At 39.3% G+C, this 15,589-nt stretch overlaps 1 long non-coding RNA gene across 1 annotated transcript; it reads right to left on the reverse strand.

The window, feature by feature from the left end:
• Positions 1 to 1,706: 1,706 nt before the first annotated feature.
• Positions 1,707 to 15,537, reverse strand: LOC112984423 (uncharacterized). The gene is made up of 3 exons (XR_010388241.1): positions 14,185 to 15,537; positions 4,165 to 10,763; positions 1,707 to 2,636 (listed from the first exon to the last, which is right to left on the reverse strand). It is a non-coding gene; the product is annotated as an uncharacterized LOC112984423 (long non-coding RNA).
• Positions 15,538 to 15,589: the final 52 nt, after the last annotated feature.

Genomic DNA, 15,589 nt, shown 5'->3' on the forward strand with positions numbered 1-15,589 from the left:
TTCCTGACAAATTGAAGAAGTGGTCCAAAATAATTAGGAGATAAATCCAGATTAATGTTTGTCCTTATTAAGGAACAGTTGACCGCACAAACAAAGGAGAACAAGTGGCTAACCAGCAATCCTGTGGAAAAGGACCTGAGATTACAGCAGATCACAAACTGAACATAAGTCAACATTGTCATGCTCTTGCGAAAAAAACAAACATGCTGAGATGTATAAACAGAACTCCTGTATGTAAGATACAGGAAGCAAACCTTCCGCTCTACTTAGCGCTGATTAAAGCCTCTCCTTGAATACTTTGTCCAGGTTAGGAACAATGCTTCAAGATGTGAAATGGAGACAATCCAGAAGGGGGGGGGGGGGGGGAAACAAACAAACAAACCAACCAACCCCCAGGAATTAAAATCAATCTATGAAGCATGGCTGATGATACTAATTTTTAGCTTAAAAGAGCAGTCCTCTCACTGAGGGGAGAGAGACGTGATAGCCATTTTAAGAGGGTTGTAGCAGAGAGAGGGGGACAGGGAGATGCAATGTTCTCCATGTGCAGGGTGGACCAACTCAGAAATTGGGCTTAAATTGAACTAGTAAACTAGACATCCAGGGAAAACATTGAAGGGAGAATGAGGACACTGGAATGGATTCTGTGGGCAGATGGTGAAACACCCATCATTACCTAACTTCTTATAAGCAACTATATACTTACCAGAAATGGTTCATGTATAATTAATACTTTTTAATCAATTCATTAGATAATACCTGAAAGTTTCATCAAGGCTTAATTTCTAGTTTTACATTACTTATATGAGAAATTTGCTCACAATTAAGTCTCATAATTCCACCATGCGTTTTTTTAGCTTGATAAGGAAATCCCCAGGACTTTAATGAGTTTACATCAGCCAGAGGTCAGTCTTATTAGTCATACTAGCCTCATCTGAATAGAAATCCATGAATGATATTTCAGTCACCAGTAGTGCACCTCACTGTATAAATGCCATCTTCCACATTAAATGATCAGGCAAACGTTACCAACAACCAAGAAGCTGGCCTAACAAAACTAACAAAGAGGTGCGGACAGGAATGGAGTAGTCAGTTCTAAGCTGGAGCCAAGGAAAGGTTAGACTACAGACTGACAGAAAGGAGAACACATTTTGTACCAAATACTTCTCCTGCCACTCTATAAGGCAGGTCATGTTAAAATTGTCAGAAACCGCGTGGAATCCTGGCATCATCTTATGAATCATTCAATACTGACTTCTTATCAAAACGAAATGCTGGAAAACATGTTTGGCTTCTCCAGCACTTCCAAAACAACAACCAGAAGAATGCTAAAAACAGGGCATGCTGTTTTCCCACAGGCAGCGATACCATGGCTGGAACAATCAACCAAGTAATGATGTGGGAGGTCAGGCCCTATATGCTACTCCTCGCCGTCCTTTCACTAACAATACTTATGAAAAACAGCAGCTGTGGTTTCAAAGGGCAATAAACAGGAACAGCATTTCAGAGGTTAACAGCTTGTATCAGACGCTGCGTAAAGTAGACTTCGTCCCCTTTAAACTGTGAATGCATGTTGAGTCAGCTCTCACAGCATTCAGGCCAAATCTCGGAGTGAACTTGAGCCAAGGCTGACATGCCATCCTGTCAGGCCCTGCCAAAACTCTGGGCACAATTAGAGCGGATATATTGGGGGGGGGGGGGGGGGGGGGCGGGGAAGGAGGGAGGAAAAGAAGAGAGGAATATGAACTAAAGACGACAGACATTTGAGCTTAGAGACGTGATCATCCCACAAGCCAGAAAATAAGTAAAACATATAAAAAAGGCAGTACTTTTTTTTTTTTTTTTTTCCTTTTTCTTTTTAAAGCAACTGATTCGTAATAGTGAGCCACATATTACTGTCCTCTACTGCCGGGAACTGGAACTTTTCTTACAAGCAGCAGATTGTTCTGCTAAAATCATGAAGAGGAATCAGAAGAACCCCTTCACATAAAGCAGGAAGGTCTAAAAGGTCTATCTTAGTTACTGGGGGGAGGAGGGGTGTTGATCACATCCTATGTTGTTTTTAAGGCAATTTAAAATGTAAAGCATAGTCTGAGTTTTTAATTCTGTACACTTTCAATTTAGCACAGATATTATTAAATCATCCCTGCCAACTGTTTTATATACATACTTTACCATTCGCCATGAAAAACCTGACAGTGTGTGTACACTATAATTAAGTACTGCAGTAAGAAACACATAGGAGCATACACAAGCAATGCCTCCTCTCTCCCCCACCATCTGAATGGTTCTATGGTATGTATGGGGGGAGTGAAAATTGTAAAGAAATGCTACTTTTTAGAAAGTAAATTTTAGCTCCTTCTCTAAGTTTATCTCTAATGACCCTGCAGAGCTAAACTGCAGTATCACTATTTATGGAAAATAATTTATGCTTGCTGTGTAAGTTAACACAATCCCATCTACTTCATAAAGCTGTGCGCTGAGTCATGTTACCCAGCAACATTTACACATCCATATAAACTAAGGAAATAGAAACTCTTGCTCACTTGCTTTCCGCTTTCCGTCTGGGATACTCCTCAGAAGCATCATCCGCTAGCAACAGCTGAGAATAATGACATTCCTATGCAGATGGCAATCTGGGGGAAAGAAACTATCTGTTATGTAGAGAAGGGTACAGACTCCTATCAGGGATAGTAATTCAGTACAGATGTAACTGCCTTTTTCTGCAAAAGTCAAAGTGGAATCAATGAAGATGTACACTGCTATTCATTTTTCTCCAGGTTCAGTTTGGACTACAGTAAGAAGCCTCAGAATACAAAAGGAAAAAGAAAGTGTACTCCAAAATAAATTTTAAATTCTTAAATTGAAAAGAAGTTGAAAGGGGTCACTCCATGCCAAAGCTAAACCTATGTAGATGTGAATTCCTGCCAGAAGGGTTGGTTTGTCTGCCCTAATCCATCTGAATATTTCCTTCATTGCATCTAATGATCATACAGTTGAAAAAGAAGTGGGAGCAGTAAAGTTATCCAATGGAAAGAGTTTTTTGGGGAGGAATGTAGTTTTCCATTGAATTATCTAGCTGATCCAATTAACCTTTTTCTTTTCTTGCTATATACATGCACAATGCCTGCTAATGGGTTTGGGACGTAACAGGTACCAGCTCAAAGCAGATAAGCGACAACAGAAAATACCCAGCTATACCCATTGATCTAATAATGGCAATATGCAACAATCACGTGATACATATTGTTTACTTTTGACTCAGTTCATTCTTATAAATATGCTGAAAGTAAGTTATAATTATAGAAGTGCCTGAGTTTTAGTTTCACTGAATTTTGCTTAGAGGTTTTGAAAGCATCATCCACCATGTTTGCTTACAGCATCTTAGGGTAGCAAACCCAGGCTTTTGGCATTTCACAGTGGTTGAGCTAATACGCACACCCTTTTAGCAATACTTTATAGCACCTTATGCTCTTAAGTTTTTTTAAAAAAATGTATCAACCAAACATTTTACACTTCAATTTTAAAATCAGTATTTCTCTCCCCCTTCCAGTCATATACATTTTGATATCCAGTAAATGCCTAAAACAGAACTGGGAGGTGGCGGGGGGGGGAGGGGGGGGAAAGGGGGGGGGGAAAAGTCACTGCACAAGAGAGAACAGTGACTTTTTTGGATCACAGGACCAGCCACCTCAGGACTTCTTTAAAATGCAGTATGAAAGCAAAACAATGACAATAATCTGTGCCGTGGCTTTGAAATGATGATTTCAGCAAAACCAGCAATGTTTCCAGCTGTTGCTGATGCCTCTTTCAATGTCTCCCAAAATAGCAGCAACAAAGCATCTCTGGTACTTTCTCTCTGCCTAGGTGGGCAGTGCCAGGAACGCTGCAGCACCTCTCACTCACTGCCAGAGGGCTGCCCCTATCAGCTACAGGATGCAGACACATCTCCCTGAAGTTACCCGTTTGCGAATGAGACCAGAGTACTCCTTTCTTGGCACAGAGAGTACAGACTGATTCAGAGTGGGAGGACAGAAGAAGGAGGAAAAAAAAAAGAGTGAGCAAGAGAGAAAACTGTGCTAAAGAAACCCCAAACCTGTTTTTACATCACAAGTTACCAGAGTTACCCAGCATAACAAACTGGCATATCACCCCTCATCTTACCTTACAATACGTATAGGATAGTAGAAATGGATATTATTTCAACCTCAAAATTACAGGTCTCTATGAAACATAAAATACTATTGTCATTTTAAATGTAGGATAACAAAAAACAAACAAACAAACAAACAAAAAACCCCCCCACAACTGATAGGCAGATCCACCAAAGGACTCAAGTACCCAAAGTAAAGCTTAATGTGCCTAAATGCAAATACGAACTGTCATAAGTTCTTGTTGTCTGATCCTTAGTAATGCTTATTTTTAGGATAAAGTGACCAGGAATCTTAGGTAGAGTCCAGTTTTATTAGTTAAAGTGTTTATACCTCAGAGAGTTTTAGTCTTTAAAATACAACTCCTTCCTCAGAACCTCACATTGGTAATTCTCTTAAACAGCTTTCTTTCATTGGCATTACACAGGGAGCCTCTCACCTACGTTAACATCAATTGCGTAGGCATGTTTGAGCTCATTCTGTGCACCATACTTCACTGAATTTTCTGAAGCCACAGAACTGGTGTCAAGACTTCTTCCTTCCACTCTGAATCAATTTTTTGTAAAATCACTGCAAAAATCTGGATGTCTTCCATAACACTTCACTTTTCTTGAACTTGTAGCCACTGTTCAACAGTGACTCTTTAATAAATGCACATAAAGTAGTACATACCATTTAAAATCAGTATTTTAATATGGTATCTTTTGGACAAATTATATTTTAAAACTATAAGTTCTTGTCTTCCCATCTTATTCATAATGGAATTACCATAAACTCAGCTGGATGAAGATACAATGAACTGCTGTAAAGGATGATAAAACATTTAGTCAAGTCAAATAGTTCTTGCTTTCTAAATTCCCTTCATTAAAATAACAGCTGCCAAACATTACAGAAAGAAATAACAGTGAAATTGAGTGATTTTCATTTTTATAAGCATGTTACGTGGTAAAATATTATGCCCTTTTAGATATGTTATTTTTAAAGACATTTCATAAACACTTGGGGAGCTCCTCTGGTACTGTAGTACTGACCACCTCATAGATGTTCACAGTATGTACCCATTTTACTATGAGAAATGAGATGCAAAAAAGCACTACTTTCCACGAAACCAGAAATTAATTACAAAACCCATAATTCTTTCTGTGAAAAGACAAGACCATAGTTGCTCAGCTACTTTGGGCATGCTGATGGGGAAAGCTAACTGTATTGCTCAAAACATGGTGTTGCTAAGAAACTCACCAAATGCTGTGGGTCCAGAGACTTTCTTCTTATGCAGAAACAGAATTTAAAAAAAACAAATTTGCATGGGGGCAGGGAATACAACACTAAGTAGCAAACACAAAAGCAAATCCATAGTAACTACTGTGATCCATGAACTGCAATAGGCTCTGACCCAATTCTGTCCCACACCACACACACAGAGATGATTTGCCTAGTGGGCTTCCTAGCCAGATTTCTTATTTGGTGTCTCAGAAACCCTCCATATTGCCACAGTGGTAAGTGGCATGAGAACTGTGTTGCCTTCCCCATGCAGGCCAGTATCTAGCTGTTCTCAACAGTGCTAAAGTCACTCCAGCTACCATCAAAGCAGTGGTGAAACTGGTTTTCAAGGGTTATTAAGGTAAGCCATGGTGATTAAGTAGGACAGCATGATTTATAATACTGCATTTCTTATAACATGCTAGGCAGGTCTCAGTCTAGAAGTACTCACAAGGTTTAAAAAATGATCTGTAATCACTGTTCTTAAGAGTCTCAGTATGCAGTTTTCTGTTAGTCTAGTAAGCATACGTCAGAGGCTTCAAAATAAACACAAAATCCCCAATGGATGAATTATAAAGCAGGCCTCATATTACTGTAGTTGAAGATGCAAGACATTTATCAGTATAACATCTTTTGTGGTTTATTTGTAGCATGTATAGTTTTTACTGTGGTGTTACACTTGTTGAGAATGTAAGAGAGTAGAAACTGCAAAGTTAAGAATAAAACAAGTGAAGTTAACCCACAAAGTAAGCCTCCTAAGCTCATCTTTTCAATCAGACAAAAGAAAAACAAAACAGAACAGCACTGAGTAAAACTCTGCTTACCAGAAAGTTGCTGATTTCAGTGAAAGTGAGATTAAATGCAGCTGTAAATATAGAGCTAGGCACAGGTGTACCCAATTCTAAGCTTTTCACCTCCATAGCTTGGTGGAATAAAATGACAGGAAGCTTGGCCACCAAAAAACAAGGACAATTAACCAGAAGAAATTCATCTCTTGGCCTTAGCAGTCATAAATCTACAGAAACTATAGACAACTCATCTACACTGGGGACTGCTAGGAGCAGTACTGCCTGCAGTACACAATGCACAGAACCTTCCATCTTTCAGTTCCCTCCTCCTTGTTAAGCAAGGCTGCAATCTGTTGTACCTATACCTGCTGTCTTCTAATATTTTACACTTTCATCATTGAATTTTATTTTAAAAGTGAACTTGAGGAGACTGCTCGTTAGGACCTTGCCTTTACAAGCATTAAAATAAAAAGCCGAGCTGCAATGTGTGAATTTTTAAAATATCTATTTATTATGAAAAATCAAATGATTGATTTAAATACCGTATAGAAAAGTTAAGAGTTCAGGCACTGTTTTCATCTTCAAAGTAGTGAGCAGAATTAAACACTGGAAATCAATTACATGGTTGCCAATCTATCATTTAACTGAAAAACTAGACTGGCATCATATCAATATTCTTAAACCTGTCATTTTTAAACTTAGCTTATATCTAAAGCACGAAACTGATTTTAAGCACACAACTGAAAATGCACTTGTCAAACGCTTTTGCAGGAGAAAGCGTTACTGAGTGGCTGGAACCCCTTCAATCCCTTCCCTGCGCCAATCAATTGTATATTGAGGAAAATGAGAGAAAACTGTTAATCTTCACAACTCAGCTGCCCAGGACTGAAAGCACGTACCACTGCTAATCGAACAAAAGCCAATCGCTGACCTTTCGAAAGCTTTGGGGCCACAGCTCTCCTTTTGCACAGTATGCCTGTTCTGAGGAGCAGCAAGTCCCTCTCAGTACTTGCTCCCACTCTCCAGGCGCTCCCTTGCCCCCTCCCCCCAAGTCTCTCCTAAGCTGCTCTCTGTCACACTATCTTACCAACAAAGGCAATAACGCAATATAATGCCAAGATATCTGGGAAGCGTTTGAAGTCACTCACATGGAAAGTATGGGGCACAGACTAGCTATTCATACTTTATTACGAAACCATTAATATATCACTAGCCAAAACATTTGTGCCTACCTATTCCAGATCATTTTTCACTCCGACAGAGTCAAGTAGGTCTACTCAAACCTTTGCAGGAGCAGAACTACCACTGGGCCTCTTTCCTTTGGAGGATGATAATAGGGGTTAGAGTTCAACTTGAAGCCATTTTCATTTAAAGCAAAGGCTCCAGGACACAATTACAGCTAGAGGCAGTGATTTCAAATAAACTGCACGTGGGGGTGGAGAGACCTCAAAGAATAGTTTGTGGCACGCCTGAGGCCTATTTAGAAGGTTTGGAACACTTGAGAGTAATTCCCAGACCAAAACCAAGTGCAGCAGAGGCACTATATGAAGAGTGAAAATAAGTAATCTTTACTGATTGAGCTAATTGCTCAACTTGCTGATCCTGAGATTTTTGAAGGATCAGCATTTTAGCTGCCTGTGTAATAAGAGAAATCTTTTCCATCCAAATGCTCTGAATTCTTATGCTGCCTTATCTATATTGTCTTCGGGGCTTTCCTTATACCTTGGTGAAGTGCCTGTGGGGCGGCTGGTAGGAGAGGGGTGGTGGTGCTAGGGCCTTACTGCCACGCGGGGGCCTGCCCTGGCTCTGCACAGTTGCAGAAGCATGCACCAGCTCAGCAGTGCCTGCTCACGCGCTCCAAATCCCCGCTTTTGTGTTTCGTCTCGGTCCGGGATAGCTGCTCTGAGCAGCCGCCTCCTTGCCCAGTGCACTGAGACAAAGCAATGTACAACCACACAGTCACACTTCATGACTCAGCTCAAAAGATACGAGTCAAACAGCAGTCACCTCACAACAACATGAGCAGCGTATTAACTATCCATCTGTGCAAACTGACACCTGGCACTCGTATTTTGTGATTCAAAAGAATTAGAACAGACACGGGGAAGAGGAAGCCTGTAGAGATTTTTTCCCCTCCTCCTTCAGTAGGAAGACATCTGCCCTCATGCAAGTGTGTTCGTACACATCAATGACATTCGCCAAACAGTGAAACTTTCACCTAGGCTTCAAAGTGACACATGCAGCATTGAGCTTTCATTGCGGAGCAGCAGATAGCTGGGTTTAGACTGGAATTTTGTTTGGTCTGTTTTGTTGCAATGGATCCTCAGTCAGAAGTGAAGCCAGCTGGTACTTTTAATTAAGTTTCAGCAATTCAAACTGGTTGCTTGCGTTTTGACCACTTGTTTAATACAGTTGGTATTTCAATGCTCAAAAGCAACCTTTGAAGTTAGCACTCTTAGGAGGAGACTTGGGGGAGGAATCACAGCTCTTGTGGCTTATGATTTCAGCCTGTTCTCAGACTGATTGAACAAGACTGCTGTGGGTTGATTTTTCACAGCATGGCTCTTACAATAAAAGGGGATACTTTGAACAGAGAGAATGGAGCAACACATGCAAAGTTACAGATATCTATTACATCTAAGCTTGAGCTAACATATTTTTCACATTTTGGCTCTGGTAGTCAAAAACTCAGCTGCTGCCCAGCACTAGAGACAGTTCTGCCCACATATGTCCGTTTTTCACATTAAAGCTCTCCAGTTTCTAAGATTCAGCTGCTGGCTGCACACATGCAGCTACCCAAGCCTTCAACACATGGCTGCTTGGTAGCTGTTTTCTTCCCAAGCCTTCCGCAGCTCCACAGAGTTCGTATGCTCAGCTCTTGAGGATGAGAGGATTGACAAAGTGGGCTGGTTCATGAAACACAAACTGCCCCTCTTTTCTCTTAAAACAGAGAGTAGGAGCAATTATTTTTCATCTGTGACAGAATGTGGATCTAGGCGGAACTCCACCCTGTGCCTGTGAGAGTTCAAACTTGCCCTTCCCATGACAGAGAGTCTAAGCCTCTAAGAGGGCAATGGGTTCTCATACTGGAAAGATGTACTTTACCAGTTATGTATGGCAACACAACTTTGCCATGCACCATCTCCTTTGCAATCTGGGTTTAGGTCATACTACAGCAAAATACTCAAACATATGCTTAGCTCTCAGTTGCTGCTGAAAGTACTACTGGCATCAAGAGGACCCTGTGCAAAGATATTAAATTAACACCCCATACCTGTGTGAATATTTTTCCACAATCTTTTCCTTCTCTACTGCTATGTAAATCTTCTATTTGCCCATTTTCTTTACTTTCAACAGTGCAGAGGTGCTTAGCAATTCTATCAGCTATGTATTAGTAAGTCAAACATCTATTAGAAATATTCTGATTTCTCATTCTCTTCACACAGAGGCCTTTTAAGCTTAATCAGAGGCTCTTTTCATAACAGAAAATATTAACAATACTAACACAGCATGGGAAGGAGACTCCAAAATATATGCATCTCAATCTGAAATAAAAAAAAGATGCCTGCACTAATGAAAAAAATTCAGAAGAATTATCCATTTCCATAACTATTCCCAAGGAACTGATAGTGCAGCTTACAGAAAGTACAGTTATGGATGCTAAAAAAAAAAAATCCATCAACTCCAGTCTCAGACTTTCAGTCAGGCCTGCTGACTGCAGAAGCAGTGCTCAACTGTGCAAAATAAACACTAGTGATGAAGGTAGTAACTGAGATAGACATGGGGGCAAATCAGACTCTGGCAAATAATTCCTCTATAATAAGCAAGGGCTCGATTTTCCATCCTATTTATGTAGAGTAATACATTATCTCCTCCCCAACAGAGAGTAAAACTCACCTTCCCCTCAAAGCTACTATATACTTCCCCAGCTGAACAAAGCAACCATGCAAAGTGTGCTGATGATGCATAGCATGCAAATTTGAAAGCATCGTAAGCTAGTCAAGTCAAAATCAAATTTCACTTAGTGACTATGTTTGGTACTTTTATACAGTTCAGTTTTAAGATTGTTCAGAAGAAAATCTTTTTGTGTGTGTGTGTTAAAGGAAATGCCCTCCTTTCCATTTCTCTCCCCCCATCTTTTCATTCAGATATCAGTTTAAGTGTTTTTGCTTAAATAATGCCATTAGGGCTACTTACCACTCAGTGGAACTGGCAGAATTAGGTCTTCAGTTCAGCTGCAAGATATACTCCATTTCAGATTCCTTTCAAAGATGGCCATAGCACTGATTCTCTTCATACCATCATATTCTGACAAAAACTACCTGCAATTTTTAGGATATTGTATTTTCCCTAAAGTGCTAGCAGATTTCAGTTACTGCAGAATTCTTGCTTGTTTTCCTTTTTATGAATATGTGGAAAGCATTTTTTTTTCCTTCAGCAGAGACTGTTTAAACTTGTAGATACAGAAGGCACTTGTCATTTCTTGTTCTCTGAAAAGCCCAGATGGCCAGGCAAAAGGAGTGGGAGAAAGATGGAGTTTTGGCAAAAAACTCTGTCTTCTCAGCTAGTAAGATGATTCAGAAAGAAAAGATTAGTCATTTATTGCTGGAATGCATCAGCAGACGAGGTGGTCAGAAAACCATCAATGGAACCATATTTTGCATCAGCAAGTGCGACAATACCAAAGTCTAGTGGAACTGAATTTAAGCCTTTACACTGGAATTTAATTTAGGAAGAGACCAAAAATGAATATATTATTTCTCTTTTCCAAAGTAGACATATAGAAACTTTTGTATACTACAAAAGAAATCAAGTGAAAAAAATTCCTTTCATGAAATTTCATTCCAGATTTTAAAATGCTTTTTGAAATACTATTATCACTCTTCACACAGCTCTACTCAGTAACAAATTGTTATCCTTTAAAGGGAGGGGAAGGCAAAAAGAATTTCTGTTTAATAAGCCATGCTTTCTTTCCATTGCTATGCCTTGGGCAACAACCAGGCATCGTCTTTTGCAATAAGCTGCAGCCTTCTACGCGTTATGTTGCATTAAGAGCAAAATTACCATTATTCTGAATTCATATTACATTTGTTTTAGAATGCATATCTGTATCTCAACGTTCTTTTTAGTCACTCAGCTACTTGATTTTTCTTCTTTGTGTCTGATCCAAGCCTGATTTCAGCCAATGTGGAATTACTACCAAGTATGCTATTGAAAAGCAAAATCAATTCAGCATTTTTGGAGCTTAAGAAGGGTAGGGAAAATTACTTCTCAAAGATAACATGTGCAACTCTTTCAGGACAGCCCTGCTCAACTTACATGGCCAGACAAAATTTTCTATGGAAATAACTTTTTTCAAAGAAATGCAGTTTTCACTAGATTGAATTGTGACTCTTACTACTTTAGCCAGATCTGTGTTTGAACAGCCAGGAGATTACTAAGTGTTATGTTAAATCAGAGCACTTGTTTTACACACCATAGAAAGCTAATGAAATTGACTCATTTCTGTCTCTAGGGTTTAACTTGGTGCAGTTTTAGTTAAAAAACAACCCACCCCCCCCCCAAAAAAAAAAAAAAAAAAAAACCACAAAAGCACACTATACCATGTAGCCTTGAGTTAGAAACTGGATACCCTGCCCATTAAGTCACCATTGCAACCTTGCCCCTTCCCCTCCTTCATAAAATTCTGCCTCTGTTGCCATGATGTGGTTGATCATACATTCTGATGATCTGGTATCTCTCTGTGCCCCCCATTTGCTGGGCCACTGGGCATGTAAATTAACTGCTGGTGTCTTCTTGCAGTTCCTTTTCTGACTATTTTAATCTTACAAATATGTTAATAACTAACACCCTGACTTAAAACAGTTACTTGCTATATGCAACTCTTCTGGGGGAGGGCAAGAAATTCAAATAAATATAAATGTGTCTCATGGTTTCACTATCACATTAAATGTGGCATGAATAACTTTTGCAGCAGATTATGTACACAATCACATAAAACAAATAAATGAACTCTAAGCTATTTTTAGAATCATAAACATATAGCCTATTAAATACAGAACTGCAGAAGTATTAACTGTTACATGAGTGAAGCATTAAATAGGCATTCTTATTTAATGTTACATTCATTTACTTTAAAATCTGCAAAGACAGAATATGAAGTTTTCTGAGTACTATAAATTCAACAGAGCTGTTTATCAGCATGAAGTATTTCCTTCAGAGAATTTAGAAGAGGCATGAGAGGCCAAACCAGATCCTCGATCACAACTCTCTGAAAAGACCACCAGGTACAGTTTGCATAACATTCCCTCCCATGAAGGGCACGTAATGTATACGTCACACTTTTGTATGATGTCTAACCCAGTGGGGCTCCTGAACACTACCTTAAAAGTGAGCAATACCATTAACCTATAACTAGCTATTATGAATGAAATTACAGTTGCTCTAGCTGCTTTAGGAAAAGTGGATGGAAAGTCTGTGGTGACTGTGGTCACTGAAAGACTCTTCGGCCTTATTTCCTGGAAAAAGCTGTTAGTCCTCACAGCTAGCTGAATACTACTTTGAATAACTATGGTCTAAATTCCCCTTGCAACTTCAATTATTATTAAATACCTCTTACCTCTCTTACCCCAAAGATTTTTTAGGGGGGGATAAACTGACTGGTTGTGGTAAGGACTTTCTGGTGATAAGGAAACTGTATAGGAAACAACTCAAAGGAGTTCAGAAAATCTAGTCGGGCCACTTTAGACATTTTCACTTAATAGCGCCCACCCGCCTCACCTCTTTGCAGATTTGGTGGAAGCAAAGGCAGCAGAACTAAATGCATGTCTAACCCATTTCACAGTATGGCACATAGGCTTTAACTGCCTGCCAAGGTTTTGGTGAGACTTAGCTAAAAACTAGTGCTATAAAACTATAGCAATATACACACATCCAAACCTAAAACAGCTCAAGAAATAGACCACTTTTAAATTAAAGTCAAGTCGGCAAAACTTTGATTTGACTAAAGCAATCTGATTTGTTGGATTAAACAAATGCAGTTTAAAAAAAAGCTCATTGCCTATCTGTACAGAAAAGGGACTGTCATGTGGCCAACTAACCTCTGTTTCTTAAGTACTTATCCCCACAAGATTCTCTTTGTAGCTTTTACTACTTATGATGGCATAATTCTGATTGATATTAATACTCCCGCCCCGCCCCCCCCCCCCAAAAGAAGGCTGGCACAACCTCACCACCACCCGAAAAATAACAAAGGGAATTCTTGTCAACTCTTCCCAGAAGTTGTGTGCACCCTGGAGAAGCAGAACTAGTATTTATAAAGGGAAGCAGAAAGAGGATGAGTATTTTCTGTGAATACAGAGAAAAACAGAACATCACTAGTGTCCTGCATAGTAGCAAAGACATGAAAGGCTGCTTCTGACATTTGAACACATACCCCTTATGAAGCTTCATATCTATACAGCTAGCAAAATTCAGGATTATCTGCTTTGCTGTTGGTAAATACAGTACTGGTAATATAACTGTTTCCTCACAGTTGACACAGTAACAGCAAATTATGTTAATACCAAACCATTCATGGCAAATGAGATCACTCCCTTAAGATATGTCTGATCAGAAGTTAAGTATAACACAAGCCAGTGCCCTTATACTAACAGAAGCTGCATCTTTACCAACAGGTCTCAGAACAGGACTTAGACAGTCAACAACAGCTGTTTGAGAGAGACAATTTGGGGAGACATAATGCAAGAGCAGACATAGGGCTTTCTGAGAGCGAGGTACACAGACAAATGGGAGACCCTCTTAAGACTCCAGTTGCTGTAAGAGACAGCTTTCAAAACACACTAGCACTATTCTAGCTGTAATGGTTGAGATAATGATGCAAAAGAAGAGGCCTGAAGTTTAAAAGCCACATCTATTTTTCCCAGAAGCTATGAATGATCTAATAGAAGACACAACCTTTCCATATGGACTTTCTCCTCACTTACCTTCATGATGTGTAGGTTCCTTTCCTTCCTGGCAAAGGCTAAAAATATTGGAAGGCCTTTTAGACTCGAAGGTTAGTCCATTTATTATGGATTCAAATGTTCCCAGAAAGGGGAGCAACTGGCAAATGAGTAAATAAGGAACAAAAATATATCAAAGGAACAATTCAACTACTGGGAAAGGAACTAAGATGACCCTTCCACACAGCATACAGTCGTGACTAGTTATGGAGGAATGTGTAGATAAGAAAGATGCACTGATGCATGCATGTTGAGTTATGTAAATCAATAATTTAGCATTAAAAAAATCCTACATGAATTAACTAATATTTTTGGTGTCAAACACTCAAGGCTTCTTTAAGGAGTCTGACTGCCAACTTGGTCTCCTGAAACCAAGAAACAGTGAATTAAAAAGGCAACGAAAACACATACCCATTATTTTGTGGGCCTTCCTCTTTTCAAAAGAGTGATGAAGACACTTGTCAATGCTCTCATGTCAATGCCCACATCATATGCTATTGGGTTTTCTGCTAACAGTTACTCCACCTCTGTTATTAATGATGTAGGACTTTGCACTAAATATTCCAAAAAATATTTTGATGTTCTGTGTAAAAACAGAACTGTGTCAGAAGACATCAAGGAGAATGCACTTAAAAAATACCTGGTAACATTAAGACACGCTCCCAAGCAGTGATTCAACTCCTGCTCTGAAATGGGCAGAAACTGGTTTTGAACCCTTGACTTCTGTCATTCCAGGGGAGCATCCTAATCAGAGGGTTTCTGATGGAAAAGGAGAACACAGCTTCTTACCTTGGTAAACCTGTGGAGGAAATTCAGCACAAAATAACAATCAAAAGTGTTGTTTCCAGTAAAAAAACAGTAACCAAAAAAACCCTGCCCAGTTCTAATCAAGACCCTGTCTCATACAAGTGAGCTGAGAACAGAGACATTCAAAACAACTATCACTTCTGAAGTCACAGAACACCAGAAGTGTTTCTGAACAGAGATGAAACAGACTGACAGATGTGTGAACAGGAACATAGCAAGGCAATACAAAAAGAAATCATGATTAGCAGAAATAATTTTGACAGCATTTTCCTACAGATTTTCCTTTCTTGTGAGCATGATGCAGAAAGGTAAAACTACTAAGTGTTTAAGAGCTTTGCTGGATTGGGAGCAGGAATCCCATCCTGTGTTCTGATTCTTTTAAAATCAATTGGAAATAATTATTTCCAACCAAGATAATTGTAGCCTATTGTTTAGAAATAATATCAGGATTGATACCATTTTTTTTTTCAGTCCTCCTTTCTGCACAAATTCACTTAAAAGTAACAGTATACAATAGCAGCATTAATGATGCATTAGATGAATAAAAACAAAATCTGGTATCCAGGTCAGAAATTCCTGG

The sequence above is a fragment of the Dromaius novaehollandiae genome, chromosome 3, assembly GCF_036370855.1.
Source record: "Dromaius novaehollandiae isolate bDroNov1 chromosome 3, bDroNov1.hap1, whole genome shotgun sequence".
Classification (NCBI taxonomy): domain Eukaryota; kingdom Metazoa; phylum Chordata; class Aves; order Casuariiformes; family Dromaiidae; genus Dromaius; species Dromaius novaehollandiae.